Here is a 17,421-nt window from a genome sequence, read left to right as displayed (position 1 = left end):
GCGGCATACATGTTCCCAGAAAAGGTCACACGGACATTATTTCAAGAGATGCCGATCTGATTGTCAATCTGGCCTCCACGGCAGCCTCACTGACATAAACACTTTGCGTACATAAGTCGGTCATGATCATTTTAGGTAAGCTAGATGTGGCACATGTTCAGTAAGCTAGATATGGTACATGTTCAGTAAGCTAGATGTGGCACATGTTCAGTAAGCTAGAAATGGTACATGTTCAGTAAGCTAGATATGGTACATGTTCAGTTAGCTTGATATAGTACATATGTCAAGTAAGCTAGATATGTCACATGTTCATTAAGCAAGATGTGGCACATGTCAAGTAAGCTAGATATGGTACATGGTAAATAAGCTAGATATGGTACATGGTAAGTAAGCTAGATATGGCACATGTTCAGTAAGCTAGATATGGCACATCTTCAGTGAGCTAGATATGGTACATGTTCAGTAAGCTTGATATGGTAAATGTCAAGAAAGGTAGATATGGTACATGTTAAGTAAGCTAGATATGGTACATGTTAAGTAAACTAGATATGATACATGTTCAGTTAGCTTGATATGGTACATGTCAAGTAAGCTAGATTAGGTACATGTTCAGTAAGCTAGATATGGTACATGGTAAGTAAACTAGATATGGTACATGGTAAGTAAGCTAGATATGGTACATGTTCAGTTAGCTTGATATGGTACATGGCAGGTAAACTAGATATGGTACATGGTAAGTAAACTAGATATGGTACATGCTATGTTAACTAGATATGGTACATGTTCAGTTAGCTTGATATTGTACATGTTAAGTAAGCTAGATGTGGTACATGTTCAGTAAGCTAGATATGGTACATGGTAAGTAGGCTAGATATGTCACATGTTCAGTAAGCAAGATATGGTACATGTTAAGGAAGCTAGATGAGGTACATGGTAAGTAAACTAGATATGTTACATGGTAAGTAAACTAGATATGGTACATGCTATGTAAACTAGATATGGTACATGTTCAGTTAGCTTGATATTGTACATGTTAAGTAAGCTAGATGTGGTACATGTCAAGTAAACTAGATATGGTACATGTTAAGTAAGCTAGATGTGGTACATGTTCAGTAAGGTAGATATGGTACATGGTAAGTAAGGTAGATATGACACATGTTAAGTAAGCTAGATATGGTATATGGTAAGTAAGCTAGATATGGTACATGTTCAGTAAGCAATATATGATACATGTTAAGTAAGCTACATATGGTACATGTCCAGTAAGCTAGATATGTCACATGTTCAGTAAGCTTGATATGGTACATGTTTAGAAAGCTAGATATGGTACATGTTCAGTTAGCTTGATATGGTAAATGTCAAGTAAGCTAGATATGGTACATGTTAAGAAAGCTAGACATGGTACATGTCAAGTGAACTGGATATGGTACATGTCAAGTAAACTAGATATGGTACATGGTAAGTAAGCTAGATATGGTACATGGTAAGTGAACTAGATATGGTACATGTTCAGTTAGCTTGATATGGTACATGTCGAGTAAGCTAGATATGGTACATGTTAAGTAAACTATATATGGTACATGTTCAGTTAGCTTGATATGGTAAATGTCAAGTAAGCTAGATTAGGTACATATTAAGAAAGCTAGATATGGTACATGTCAAGTAAACTAGATATGGTACATGTTAAGTAAACTAGATATGGTACATGTTCAGTTAGCTTGATATGGTACATGTACAGTAAGCTAGATATGTCACATGTTAAGTAAACTAGATATGGTACATGTTAAGTAAACTAGATATGGTACATGTTCAGTTAGCTAGATATGTTACATGTCAAGTAAGCTAGATATGGTACATGTACAGTAAGCTAGATATGGTACATGGTTAGTAAGCTAGATATGGTACATATACAGTAAGCGAGATATGTCACATGTTAAGTAAACTAGATATGGTACATGTTAAGTAAGCTAGATATGTCACATGTTAAGTAAACTAGATATGGTACATGTTCAGTAAGCTAGATATCGTACATGTCAAGTAAACTAAATATGTCACATTTTAAGTAAACTAGATATGGTACATGTTAAGTAAGCTAGATATGTCACATGTTAAGTAAACTAGATATGGTACATGTTAAGTTAACTAGATATGGTACATGTTCAGTTAGCTAGATATGTTACATGTCAAGTAATCTAGATATGGTACATGTTAAGTAAGCTAGATATGTCACATATTAAGTAAACTAGATATGGTACATGTTCAGTAAGCTAGATATGGTACATGTTCAGTTAGCTTGATATGGTAAATGTCAAGTAAGCTAGATATGGTACATGTTAAGTAAGCTAGATATGTCACATATTAAGTAAACTAGATATGGTACATGTTCAGTGAGCTAGATATCGTACATCTCAAGTAAACTAGATATGGTACATGTTCAGTTAGCTTGATATTGTACATGTTAAGTAAGCTAGATGTGGTACATGTTCAGTAAGCTAGATACGGTACATGGTAAGTAAGCTAGATATGGTACATGTCAAGTAAACTAGATATGGTACATGTTAAGTAAGCTAGATGTGGTACATGTTCAGTAAGGTAGATATGGTACATGGTAAGTAAGGTAGATATGACACATGTTAAGTAAGCCAGATATGGTATATGGTAAGTAAGCTAGATATGGTACATGTTCAGTAAGCAATATATGATACATGTTAAGTAAGCTACATATGGTACATGTCCAGTAAGCTAGATATGTCACATGTTCAGAAAGCTTGATATGGTACATGTTTAGAAAGCTAGATATGGTACATGTTCAGTTAGCTTGATATGGTAAATGTCAAGTAAGCTAGATATGGTACATGTTAAGAAAGCTAGACATGGTACATGTCAAGTGAACTGGATATGGTACATGTCAAGTAAACTAGATATGGTACATGGTAAGTAAGCTAGATATGGTACATGGTAAGTGAACTAGATATGGTACATGTTCAGTTAGCTTGATATGGTACATGTCGAGTAAGCTAGATATGGTACATGTTAAGTAAACTATATATGGTACATGTTCAGTTAGCTTGATATGGTAAATGTCAAGTAAGCTAGATTAGGTACATATTAAGAAAGCTAGATATGGTACATGTCAAGTAAACTAGATATGGTACATGTTAAGTAAACTAGATATGGTACATGTTCAGTTAGCTTGATATGGTACATGTACAGTAAGCTAGATATGTCACATGTTAAGTAAACTAGATATGGTACATGTTAAGTTAACTAGATATGGTACATGTTCAGTTAGCTAGATATGTTACATGTCAAGTAAGCTAGATATGGTACATGTACAGTAAGCTAGATATGGTACATGGTTAGTAAGCTAGATATGGTACATGTACAGTAAGCGAGATATGTCACATGTTAAGTAAACTAGATATGGTACATGTTAAGTAAGCTAGATATGTCACATGTTAAGTAAACTAGATATGGTACATGTTCAGTAAGCTAGATATCGTACATGTCAAGTAAACTAAATATGTCACATTTTAAGTAAACTAGATATGGTACATGTTAAGTAAGCTAGATATGTCACATGTTAAGTAAACTAGATATGGTACATGTTAAGTTAACTAGATATGGTACATGTTCAGTTAGCTAGATATGTTACATGTCAAGTAATCTAGATATGGTACATGTTAAGTAAGCTAGATATGTCACATATTAAGTAAACTAGATATGGTACATGTTCAGTAAGCTAGATATGGTACATGTTCAGTTAGCTTGATATGGTAAATGTCAAGTAAGCTAGATATGGTACATGTTAAGTAAGCTAGATATGTCACATATTAAGTAAACTAGATATGGTTCATGTCAAGTAAACTAGATATGGTTCATGTCAAGTAAACTAGATATGGTACATGTTCAGTTAGCTTGATATGGTACATGTACAGTAAGCTAGATATGTCACATGTTAAGTAAACTAGATATGGTACATGTTAAGTTAACTAGATATGGTACATGTTCAGTTAGCTAGATATGTTACATGTCAAGTAATCTAGATATGGTACATGTTAAGTAAGCTAGATATGTCACATATTAAGTAAACTAGATATGATACATGTTCAGTGAGCTAGGTATCGTACATCTCAAGTAAACTAGATATGGTACATGTTCAGTTAGCTTGATATGGTACATGTACAGTAAGCTAGATATGTCACATGTTAAGTAAACTAGATATGGTACATGTTAAGTTAACTAGATATGGTACATGTTCAGTTAGGTAGATATGTTACATGTCAAGTAAGCTAGATATGGTACATGGTAAGTAAGCTAGATATGGTATATGGTAAGTAAGCTAGATATGGTACATGGTAAGTAAGCTAGATATGTCACATGGTAAGTAAACTAGATATGGTACATGTACAGTAAGCTAGATATGTCACATGTTAAGTAAACTAGATATGGTACATGTCAAGTAAGCTAGATATGGTGCATGTTCAGTTAGCTTGATATGGTAAATGTCAAGTAAGCTAGATATGGTACATGTTAAGAAAGCTAGATATGGTACATGTTAAGTAAACTAGATATGGTACATGTCAAGTAAACTAGATATGGTACATGCCAAGTAAACTAGATATGGTACATGTTCAGTTAGCTTGATATGGTACATGTTCAGTTAGCTTGGTATGGTAAATGTCAAGTAAGCTAGATATGGTACATGTTCAGTTAGCTTGATATGGTAAATGTCAAGTAAGCTAGATATGGTACATGTTAAGAAAGCTAGATACGGTACATGTCAAGTAAACTAGATATGGAACTTGTTAAGTAAACTAGATTATGGTACATGTTCATTTAGCTTGATATGGTACATGTTGAGTAAGCTAGATATGGTACATGTTCAGTTAGCTTGATATGGTACATGTTCAGTTAGCTCGGTATGGTAAATGTCAAGTAAGCTAGATATGGTACATGTTCAGTTAGCTTGATATGGTAAATGTCAAGTAAGCTAGATATGGTACATGTTAAGAAAGCTAGATACGGTACATGTCAAGTAAACTAGATATGGAACTTGTTAAGTAAACTAGATTATGGTACATGTTCATTTAGCTTGATATGGTACATGCCAAGTAAACTAGATATGGTACATGTTCAGTTAGCTTGATATGGTACATGTTCAGTTAGCTTGGTATGGTAAATGTCAAGTAAGCTAGATATGGTACATGTTCAGTTAGCTTGATATGGTAAATGTCAAGTAAGCTAGATATGGTACATGTTAAGAAAGCTAGATACGGTACATGTCAAGTAAACTAGATATGGAACTTGTTAAGTAAACTAGATTATGGTACATGTTCATTTAGCTTGATATGGTACATGTTGAGTAAGCTAGATATGTCACATGTTCTGTAAGCTAGATATGTCACATGTTAAGTAAGCTAGATATGGTAACTGTTCAGTAAGCTAGCTGTGGTACATGTTCAGTAAGCTAGATATGTCACATGTTAAGTAAGCTAGATATGGTACATGTTCAGTAAGCTAGATGTGGTACATGTTCAGTAAGCTATATATGGTACATGTTAAGTAAGCTAGATATGTCACATGTTCAGTAAGCAAGATGTGGCACATGTTAAGGAAACTCGACATGATGTATGTAAGTATGATAGATGCGGTGTGTGTAAAGTCAGCAAGATTTTGGTGTATGTTTTGTGAACCATCAACAGTTCAATTCCTTGTGTTCCCCAATATTATGTTATACACGATAACATCTTGCTGCAGATTAAGAAACAGTGTAGCTACATATAAGCGACACCATCCTTTCCATAGCTACAAGAAATCTCTGCTGAAAGCAGAGTTGATAGTACGACTGTGTCATGAGTACATGTACGTGTTTAGGAATCACTATCAAATAATAATGATACCCGGTGTTCGCAAAAAGGTGAGAGTACCGTGCCCTTCCGGTGACATCCATCACAAACACATGCAAAGGCAAGTCACTTGTTTACCTGAAAAGCACGGAAACATTTGGTGTCTGCGTCAAATTTGAAAATGTCCTCCACATGTCCACCATAAAACTTTTGAAACTGTTACACGGGTTTGAATGTTGTTGCCTTGATCAAACAACTTCTGAGCAAGAGTCTTTGAATTCTTTGGAGAAAGAGCATGCTCGATTGTATCTCAAAGGTTGTGAAATGTACACACCAGCCGCTGGAGCTGCAGGAATATTGCTCGACATAAAGTGAAAGTTTACCATTGGAGAGTTGAAGTCATACTCTTGTCATACGGTTTTGTAGAGAGTGTTCTGTCGCTCTAAATCTTTATACATATATCTCAAAACATTAACTCCAGAGAATAATCAATTTCGATCAGCTGCTGAAACAGATGCGGTGGCAGAGTAATGATGTGGGCTGTTGTCTACCAAAATGGTAGAATACACCTGGTGCAAGAGCAAGGCACTGTAACAGCCCAACACCATTGTGATAACTAATTACAGCCACACGGTGTTCCATTTGTGAAACATCGTAAAGCCATCCTTCAACACGTGAATGCTACGCCACATGCATCACATATATAACAACTGCATTCCTACGGAACCACTACGTACAATGTCCTCCCACAGACATCATCCTTAACCATGGACACTGCAACAGGTGCACATGCACTGGAGGCCGAACCTGTGATCAACACTCATGGGCATGCGATGCCAGACATTAGTGGTAGATACACGAGATGAAGAATTCTCAGTTGTCATTTTCCGGGTATTTTCTTCACATTAGACACGTACCCTGTTTGCAGAATGTCGTCTCTTATGAAGAGACTGCACTAATTCTGGTTATGCGTTTCTTTTTGAAGGAGTATATTTAAGTCTGATTTGTTCAGATAATAATCATGCAAATAACACGGAAAAAATGTTTACATTCAAACAAAGGTCAGCTTTGGTTTAATTAAGTTTGTATTCCTAAGATACTGATACAGTACGTTGACTTTCAGCTAATCAAATCAATTTATTCATTTGATATTGAAGAGTACATACACAATTAAATTAAATTAAATAAATGATATTAAATTAAACTTGATTCGTTTTGTGAAAGCGTTGCATTGTCGCATTTATAATTACTGCTTATCAGGGAACGGTTTACATTTCCTCATCATTCTTCAGTTAAATATGATTCTTTTTGCTTGTTTGTGTAGGGTTCCCATCTCGAACTATGTACTGTATCCGACTACACTGATTTTTAACAACATGCGATTGTGAGTGAGTGAGTTTGGTTTAACGCCGCTTTTAACAATATTCCAGTTATATCACGGCGTGTCAGCTTAATGTGGGAGGAAAGCCCGAAGTGATGCAGGACTAAGACGTTTACTACTTCGGTGAAACCCACGAGCACGGGTATGGTGCTGACAAACCTTGAAACATAATTTGGGCGAACCGGGATTCGAACCCACAATCATAGGTTTCTGGCGCGCCCAAGGGACGCAACTCAACTTAGACGACTGGGCCACCCGTGCCCCCCTATATCTATTGTTTGTTTGTTTGGTTTGTTTGTTGTTTAACGCCGCACTCAGCAATATTCCAGCTATATGACGGCGGTCTGTAAGTCATTGAGTCTATTTCTCTAGACTAACTATCTATTTCTCATAACATAATCATTACAATTTGCAAGCGTTTTATTATATGGTGCTTGTGTTCAATTTTAAATATTTTAGTCATTAGTCATTCTTGTAGATTGCTCTACGACTCATTTCTATATACCGTACCATGACAATATACATCCCGTAGGCCTCCACTGAAAGACATATCTTTTCCTGTACGTCAGTTGTCAGTGAGGTGAAATTTTGTTTGAGTTACATTCAAAATTATTCCCCTTATATAGCGAGGTGAATCCATGTGTGTGTGTGTGTGTGTGTGTGTGTGTGTGTGTGTGTGTGTACACAAGACCATATGACTATTAATGATAATCAACAAACTCGCAGAAAACTATTTGGGGAGGCCTTATCTGCGGGTTTGTTTGTTATTATTATTAGTTACATGGTCCTGTGTGTGGCTGCGTGTACTAGCCCGGTCTAATGCCCGTTTTATGGTGCTAGCCCGCTGAGAATTCATGCAGCAGTTTTGAGCAGTTCTTATCCGTGGCAGATTCTCATTGGAATCAGGGTATGGTGTGGAAGCTGTTAGAAATATGTTTCTATGATAAAACGTCGGGGAACGTTTTTTATAAGAAAAGTACCGATATGCAATCCCTGCACCGACGATGCTGTTCCAAAGATGAAATGATCAAAATAATCCCGAGATCACCACGTTGAGGGCCGTTGATCATCGAAGTCTGCCGCTATATACGAATCTATACGACGTTAGCGCTGTAGAATTTGCCAATTATTGATACGTATTATATGATAATTTGCACCATTTTTGGAATCTGTCAGAGATCTGAGAATCCAGAGTCCTACCTACCTACGTACCTACGTACCTATATCCTGATGCAAAAAATCAATTTGCTCTCATGTTTGCCGATGTTTCTGCAGTTGCCGATACTACATTAAAGTTACAAAAAAGATAGGTTTTTTTTAAAGTTTGTGAATTAACTAGTATGAGAGTAAATGTGAAAAAGGTTATGGTCTTTCATAAGAGCGGCCCACTGCGACACTGAGAATAGGTATCTTCATGGCCAGAAGCTTGAGGTGGTGTGATTTTATGGATATTTAGGTATAGCTTTTACACCCAGACTAGTTTGGACTAAACCAGTCCCACATCGCATTGCAAGCAAATAAAGCCCTGCAAAATGCAGGTGTCAAAAGAGAGCAGGTTATATTAATTGCACCGATCTTTTCAAGAGTTTTGATGCAATGATTACACCAATATTGTGCTGTTGGTCAGAAATCTGGGAAACAACATACTGTAAAATTGCTGAAAATGTTCAGACAAATGTGAAAATATTTTCTGAAAGTTAGTAAAACTACATGCATTAATATGGCACTAGACGAATGTGGTAGAGCTCTACCTCAGCTTATGTCACAGGTAAGTTAAATGTTGGTGTAGATCAATCACTCTAGATAGAAATAGGCTGCCTCACCAATGTTATTTATCTTTGCAGCAAAAGTGTTTCTCCATAGTCCTATTCTTTGTACTTGTGAACATCACCAGGCAGCTGATAGAGTTCCATTTGATTTTGGAAATCCACATAAAAATTGGTCCCATACAGAATAGTGCATTCTGAATTGTTTCCTAGTGGTCTGTTGAGAAATGATGTTTCTCTAGGTTGAGTGCATTATGAATAAGAGAGAAACTGCTAAATGGCTAAGGGTGGTAATTAGCTTTGGTATGTTATATGTATAAATAAGGGGCGTGGAAAGCAGCTCGTCCCTCTCGCTAGTCAGCACGGCAGTAACACTGAACATAAGCGTCAAGTTCAATTATGTCTCAAGACGATCCATATACAGCGGGAAACCTTGACGCCATTTTGAAAAAATGGACACTAATCAAAGAGATATTGAGAGTGCTGTGGGGGAAAATAATTCTCACCGAAGAGAAGAATTTATTCAGCAAGCCAAAGGTTTGAAAAAGTTTAAGAATGAAACAGAATATTCTTGGTCAAGGGAAGGAAATCGAATTCAATTTAATGTTAATTCGGAAGTTTTAGAAGATTTTCTAAGTACCAGACAAACCATTCAGAATGGGAATTATGATGATATGTCAAGGTGTGTGCAAGAAGCTATCGGGAAATTAAAGAAATGAAATAAGTTGATAAAAATTGCAGATTCGTCGGAAGGCGGTTGGGAGACCGTTAAACATTATGTTTCAAATGATTCAGATTCGGATGATGACATGAAAATTGTGAAAGCGGAATCAAAAGCTGTCAAAAAACTAACATTGAAACAAAATCGCAAGAACCCTTATGGATCTCGTGCTCCTCACAGGTCGATCTCAGCGCCGCACGTACAGTATGCTCTACCTGCTACTACTCCTGTGCATAGCGTTCCTTTCATGCAGCCCTTTTGGGTCAAAGGTTTCACGACAAGGAGGGTGCCATTTTTGCGGCGAGTTCACGCACTACATCCGGGAATGTACCTACCCTACCGTGAAGATCCTGGGTAGAATTGGTCTTCAGCAACCCATGCTTGCCGTAAAAGGCGACTATGCTTATCGTAAGGTGCGACTAACGGGATCGGGTGGTCAGGCTCGCTGACTTGGTTGATGCAGGTAATCGATCCCAATCGCGTGGATCAATGCTCATGATATCAATCACTGGATCGTCTTGTCCAGATTCGATTATTTACAGACCGCCGTCATATAGCTGGAATATTGCTGATTGCGGCGTAAAATAACAACCAACCAAACAACCGACCTACCGTACAAGAAGTATAACCAGGGCTACGACGGGTGTCAACGCCACAGCATCCAGTGCATCATAGGCAGGATACAGACTTGTCAGTTAAGTGTAGTTCGGAAAACAATATGCTTGATGATTATGATATTGCCCTTACTAATGATTATTATGAATATGAACAGGGATTAGCAGAAATCATAGTGAAGGGTCGGTTAAAGTCTTGCATTCAATTCTGGTACAATATTGGTGCGTCTCAATACATAATTGATATTATAGACAATGGATATAAAATATATGTACTCAGTTGTCAGTGAGGTGAAATTTCGTTTGAGTCAAAATTATTGCACTTATATAGCGAGGTGCATCCATGTGTGTGTGTGTGTGTGTGTGTGTGTGTGTGTACACAAGACCATATGACTATTAATGATAATCAACAAACTCGCAGAAAACCATTTGGGGAGGCCTTATCTGCGGGTTTGTTTGTTATTATTATTAGTTACATGGTCCTGTGTGTGGCTGCGTGTACTAGCCCGGTCTAATGCCCGTTTTATGGTGCTAGCCCGCTGAGAATTCATGCAGCAGTTTTGAGCAGTTCTTATCCGTGGCAGATTCTCATTGGAATCAGGGTATGGTGTGGAAGCTGTTAGAAATATGTTTCTATGATAAAACGTCGGGGAACGTTTTTTATAAGAAAAGTACCGATATGCAATCCCTGCACCGACGATGCTGTTCCAAAGATGAAATGATCAAAATAATCCCGAGATCACCACGTTGAGGGCCGTTGATCATCGAAGTCTGCCGCTATATACGAATCTATACGACGTTAGCGCTGTAGAATTTGCCAATTATTGATACGTATTATATGATAATTTGCACCATTTTTGGAATCTGTCAGAGATCTGAGAATCCAGAGTCCTACCTACCTACGTACCTACGTACCTATATCCTGATGCAAAAAATCAATTTGCTCTCATGTTTGCCGATGTTTCTGCAGTTGCCGATACTACATTAAAGTTACAAAAAAGAGGTTTTTTTTAAAGTTTGTGAATTAACTAGTATGAGAGTAAATGTGAAAAAGGTTATGGTCTTTCATAAGAGCGGCCCACTGCGACACTGAGAATAGGTATCTTCATGGCCAGAAGCTTGAGGTGGTGTGATTTTATGGATATTTAGGTATAGCTTTTACACCCAGACTAGTTTGGACTAAACCAGTCCCACATCGCATTGCAAGCAAATAAAGCCCTGCAAAATGCAGGTGTCAAAAGAGAGCAGGTTATATTAATTGCACCGATCTTTTCAAGAGTTTTGATGCAATGATTACACCAATATTGTGCTGTTGGTCAGAAATCTGGGAAACAACATACTGTAAAATTGCTGAAAATGTTCAGACAAATGTGAAAATATTTTCTGAAAGTTAGTAAAACTACATGCATTAATATGGCACTAGACGAATGTGGTAGAGCTCTACCTCAGCTTATGTCACAGGTAAGTTAAATGTTGGTGTAGATCAATCACTCTAGATAGAAATAGGCTGCCTCACCAATGTTATTTATCTTTGCAGCAAAAGTGTTTCTCCATAGTCCTATTCTTTGTACTTGTGAACATTACCAGGCAGCTGATAGAGTTCCATTTGATTTTGGAAATCCACATAAAAATTGGTCCCATACAGAATAGTGCATTCTGAATTGTTTCCTAGTGGTCTGTTGAGAAATGATGTTTCTCTAGGTTGAGTGCATTATGAATAAGAGAGAAACTGCTAAATGGCTAAGGGTGGTAATTAGCTTTGGTATGTTATATGTATAAATAAGGGGCGTGGAAAGCAGCTCGTCCCTCTCTCTAGTCAGCACGGCAGTAACACTGAACATAAGCGTCAAGTTCAATTATGTCTCAAGACGATCCATATACAGCGGGAAACCTTGACGCCATTTTGAAAAAATGGACACTAATCAAAGAGATATTGAGAGTGCTGTGTGGGAAAATAATTCTCACCGAAGAGAAGAATTTATTCAGCAAGCCAAAGGTTTGAAAAAGTTTAAGAATGAAACAGAATATTCTTGGTCAAGGGAAGGAAATCGAATTCAATTTAATGTTAATTCGGAAGTTTTAGAAGATTTTCTTAGTACCAGACAAACCATTCAGAATGGGAATTATGATGATATGTCAAGGTGTGTGCAAGAAGCTATCGGGAAATTAAAGAAATGAAATAGGCTGATAAAAATTGCAGATTCGTCGGAAGGCAGTTGGGAGACCGTTAAACATTATGTTTCAAATGATTCAGATTCGGATGATGACATGAAAATTGTGAAAGCGGAATCAAAAGCTGTCAAAAAACTAACATTGAAACAAAATCGCAAGAACCCTTATGGATCTCGTGCTCCTCACAGGTCGATCTCAGCGCCGCACGTACAGTATGCTCTACCTGCTACTACTCCTGTGCATAGCGTTCCTTTCATGCAGCCCTTTTGGGTCAAAGGTTTCGAGACAAGGAGGGTGCCATTTTTGCGGCGAGTTCACGCACTACATCCGGGAATGTACCTACCCTACCGTGAAGATCCTGGGTAGAATTGGTCTTCAGCAACCCATGCTTGCCGTAAAAGGCGACTATGCTTATCGTAAGGTGCGACTAACGGGATCGGGTGGTCAGGCTCGCTGACTTGGTTGATGCAGGTAATCGATCCCAATCGCGTGGATCAATGCTCATGATATCAATCACTGGATCGTCTTGTCCAGATTCGATTATTTACAGACCGCCGTCATATAGCTGGAATATTGCTGATTGCGGCGTAAAATAACAACCAACCAAACAACCGACCTACCGTACAAGAAGTATAACCAGGGCTACGACGGGTGTCAACGCCACAGCATCCAGTGCATCATAGGCAGGATACAGACTTGTCAGTTAAGTGTAGTTCGGAAAACAATATGCTTGATGATTATGATATTGCCCTTACTAATGATTATTATGAATATGAACAGGGATTAGCAGAAATCATAGTGAAGGGTCGGTTAAAGTCTTGCATTCAATTCTGGTACAATATTGGTGCGTCTCAATACATAATTGATATTATAGACAATGGATATAAAATATATGTACTCAGTTGTCAGTGAGGTGAAATTTCGTTTGAGTCAAAATTATTGCACTTATATAGCGAGGTGCATCCATGTGTGTGTGTGTGTGTGTGTGTGTGTGTGTGTGTGTGTGTGTACACAAGACCATATGACTATTAATGATAATCAACAAACTCGCAGAAAACCATTTGGGGAGGCCTTATCTGCGGGTTTGTTTGTTATTATTATTAGTTACATGGTCCTGTGTGTGGCTGCGTGTACTAGCCCGGTCTAATGCCCGTTTTATGGTGCTAGCCCGCTGAGAATTCATGCAGCAGTTTTGAGCAGTTCTTATCCGTGGCAGATTCTCATTGGAATCAGAGTATGGTGTGGAAGCTGTTAGAAATATGTTTCTATGATAAAACGTCGGGGAACGTTTTTTATAAGAAAAGTACCGATATGCAATCCCTGCACCGACGATGCTGTTCCAAAGATGAAATGATCAAAATAATCCCGAGATCACCACGTTGAGGGCCGTTGATCATCGAAGTCTGCCGCTATATACGAATCTATACGACGTTAGCGCTTTAGAATTTGCCAATTATTGATACGTATTATATGATAATCTGCCAAAGATCTGAGTAAGCGCCAATATCTGCCTCATATATGGAAGCTGCCATAGATCTGAGTATACCCCCAATATTATACCCCACCATTTTTGGAATCTGTCAGGGATCTGAGAATCCAGAATCCTACCTACCTACCTACCAATATCTTGATGCAAAAAATCAATTTGCTCTCATGTTTGCCGATGTTTCTGCAGTTGCCGATACTACATTAAAGTTGCAAAAAAGATAGGTTTTTTTTAAAGTTTGTGAATTAACTAGTATGAGAGTAAATGTGAAAAATGCTCATGATATCAATCACTGGATCGTCTTGTCCAGATTCGATTATTTACAGACCGCCGTCATATAGCTGGAATATTGCTGATTGCGGCGTAAAATAACAACCAACCAAACAACCAAACAACCAACCTACCGTACAAGAAGTATAACCAGGGCTACGACGGGTGTCAACGCCACAGCATCCAGTGCCTCTTAGGCAGGATACAGACTTGTCAGTTAAGTGTAGTTCGGAAAACAATATGCTTGATGATTATGATATTGCCCTTACTAATGATTATTATGAATATGAACAGGGATTAGCAGAAATCATAGTGAAGGGTCGGTTAAAGTCTTGCATTCAATTCTGGTACAATATTGGTGCGTCTCAATACATAATTGATAATATAGACAATGGATATAAAATTCCTTTTATTTCCAGGCCTCCAAAGATGGAGTTACGAAATAACAAGTCGGCGTTGAGACATGCAGAGTTTGTTAACCAAGCTATTTTAGAATTGCATAAGAAACAATTAATTATTGAATGTGAGTCTCCACCGTACATCGTTAACCCTCTTTCGGTGTGTATACAGTCGTCGGCGAAATAGCGTTTGATTTTAGACCTGTCCAGCGTTAACAATTACGTTAGCAAAAAGTCAATCAAAAATGAAGATTGGAAAACTGCTCTTGAATATATTAATGTCAACAATTGGTTGATAAAATTTGATATGCATTCAGCATATCATCATATAGACATGTTTGAAGGCCATACTGAATTCCTAGTTTTTTCATGGAAAAATGCTTCGGGTGTTATGCAATATGTCTTACCTTAACTTCAGCACTTATGTGTTTTCTAATGTTACACCCCAGTTAGTCATTAAATGCCGTTCTGAAGGGAAGAAAGTGGTCACCTTTTTAGATGACGGTCTTTTATCAGCTCAATCGGAACTTATTACACGTTCGTCAGGCGAGGCTATAAAAGAAGATTTGATCAAGTCTGGATTTGTACCCAAATTCGAAAAATCACTATGTTCACATTCGCAGTCTATTGAGTGGCTAGGTCTTCACATGGATACAAACACTCGGTGTTTATCTGTTCCTCAGAGAAAGTTAGATAAGGCGATTGAAACGATTACATTTATTTTAGTGAATAGGCGCTCTTATCAACCAGTGCGACGTGTTGCTGCGATTATCGGACAAATCATAGCAATGAAACTAGTTACGGGAAAGGTTTTACAATTAATGACTAAATTTCTCAGTATTGATGTTTTGATAGCTTCATCGTGGAACAGCAACGTTAAATTGTCGTTACAGAGCATTGAACAGTTACAGTATTGGAGAGAAAACATTGCTCGTTTGTCGAGAACAGCACTGATCAAGAGTTCAGTTGTGAGTCGAGTTGTGTACAGTGACGCCAGTGATACCGGATATGGAGGGTATTGTGTTGAAATGGATGCTGCTTAATCCCATGGTCAGTGGTCAGAAGAGGAGGCTAAAATAGTTCTACATGGTGCGAACTCAAGGCCGGTTTTTTGTTCTGCAAAGTTTTATTTCACAACAGAGACATCGTAATATATTGTGGTGTACAGACAATCCAAATGTGGTTACCATAGTGGTAGTATGAAACCGCAATTACAAAGAATAGTTATGGACCTATTTAAGTTGTTTTCAAGTCAAAATGTTAATCTGAATATGCAGTGGATCCCGCGTTCAGAGAATGAGACCGAAGATATGTTGAGTAAAATTGTTGACTACAATGATTGGTCCATTTCGAATCACATATTTAAGCATATAGATGCAAGATGGGGTCCTCACGATGTTGATTTGCATCTTGGTACAATGCTAATTTGCCATGTTTTAATTCCAGGTATTATAACCCGGGATGTGCGGTTCTGGCTTGTTTCACAGTCAGCTGGAAGGGTGTGGTTGGTTGATTGGTTGGTTTGTTGTTTAACGCCGCACCTAGCAATGTTCCGGATTGTTTGGACAACAAGATTTGCTGTTGATATGCTAGCTCTGCGTGTTGATTTCAGCATATGTTGAATGTGCATTTTCTGTTTACAGATGTGATAATTTGCGCTTACGGAGAGGAGTTAAAGGCGTTACCTCCTGGGTTGAGGGGGTTGGTTTGCCTGATCTGCTGACGAATTGTATAGCGGATACCACTGCTAGGAAATACAGATATGGCCTTGATGCGTGGGAACGGTGGGCTAATTCTTGTTTAATGGCTACGAGGTCACCGATTTCACCTTTACACTGCGCATTATAGTTGCTGTCTGTTGTTCAGCAGAGTGAATCGTTTAAATTTGCTCCTGTGCTAACTGCGTTTTATAGTATTCGCCATGCTCATTTGATAGTAGGATTGCAAAGCCCGACTGAGAATGGTTTAGTCAAAAATGTTTTAGAAGCGGCAAAAAGAAGACTGGCCAAATGTGTTAATTAAAAAGGAGCCGATCACCGTAAATTTATTAGAGAAATTAGCTGATGTAACCATGCTAAATCCTACACTTTGTAATTCAAGGATTATGTGTATGTGCCTTGTAGCATATTCAGGATTCCTGAGATCAGAAGAGCTATAACACTTTAGACGATCTGACATTGTCATATAATGTTATTTATTGAACAATCAAAAACGGACATATACAGAGACGGTTCATGGATTGTCAATGGTAGGACAAATCCAAAATTATGTCCAGTTACAAGTTTGGAAGAATACTTTACTTTATCCGAAATATTGACTCATTCTGATGAATATATTTTTAGAAGCATTACTAAGACGAAGAATGGTTATAAACTTAGGAAATGTGACTCCCCTTTGTCTTACACTCGCCTGAGAGAATTGTTTATAGACGCTTTTACGTCATTTGTGTGAAACATCAAGTTATGGGCTTCATAGCTTGCGTAGTGGTGGGGTGTCAGCAGCGGCAAACAACGGCGTACGAGATCGAATATTTAAAAGACACGGACGCTGGAGAAGTGAAAATGCCAAGGCCGGTTACATAAAAGATCATCTTCAGAGACGACTGTCTGTTTCCCTGTCTCTAGGGCTTGAGACTTTCTTTGAGTCTCTGCCCGTATCGACACTGCGACCGGGCCATTGTAACGATTGGTGTTATGTTGTATGTATGTATGTCTGGGTATGTAGCATTGCATAGTATGGAGGGTTTTGTTTTGTTTGTTTGTTT

At 37.9% G+C, this 17,421-nt stretch overlaps 1 long non-coding RNA gene across 1 annotated transcript; it reads left to right on the top strand.

Moving 5' to 3' along the window:
• Nucleotides 1-2: 2 nt before the first annotated feature.
• LOC125372801 lies at nucleotides 3-16,638 on the top strand. The gene is made up of 2 exons (XR_007218234.1): nucleotides 3-135; nucleotides 16,301-16,638. It is a non-coding gene; the product is annotated as an uncharacterized LOC125372801 (long non-coding RNA).
• The last annotated feature ends 783 nt before the right edge of the window (nucleotides 16,639-17,421 follow it).

This window comes from Haliotis rufescens, unplaced genomic scaffold (genome assembly GCF_023055435.1).
Source record: "Haliotis rufescens isolate VD_foot unplaced genomic scaffold, xgHalRufe1.0.p SCAF_48, whole genome shotgun sequence".
NCBI classification, from domain to species: domain Eukaryota; kingdom Metazoa; phylum Mollusca; class Gastropoda; order Lepetellida; family Haliotidae; genus Haliotis; species Haliotis rufescens.
The sequence above is the reverse complement of the archived record's forward strand: the minus strand, read 5'-3'. Positions and strand labels throughout refer to the sequence as shown.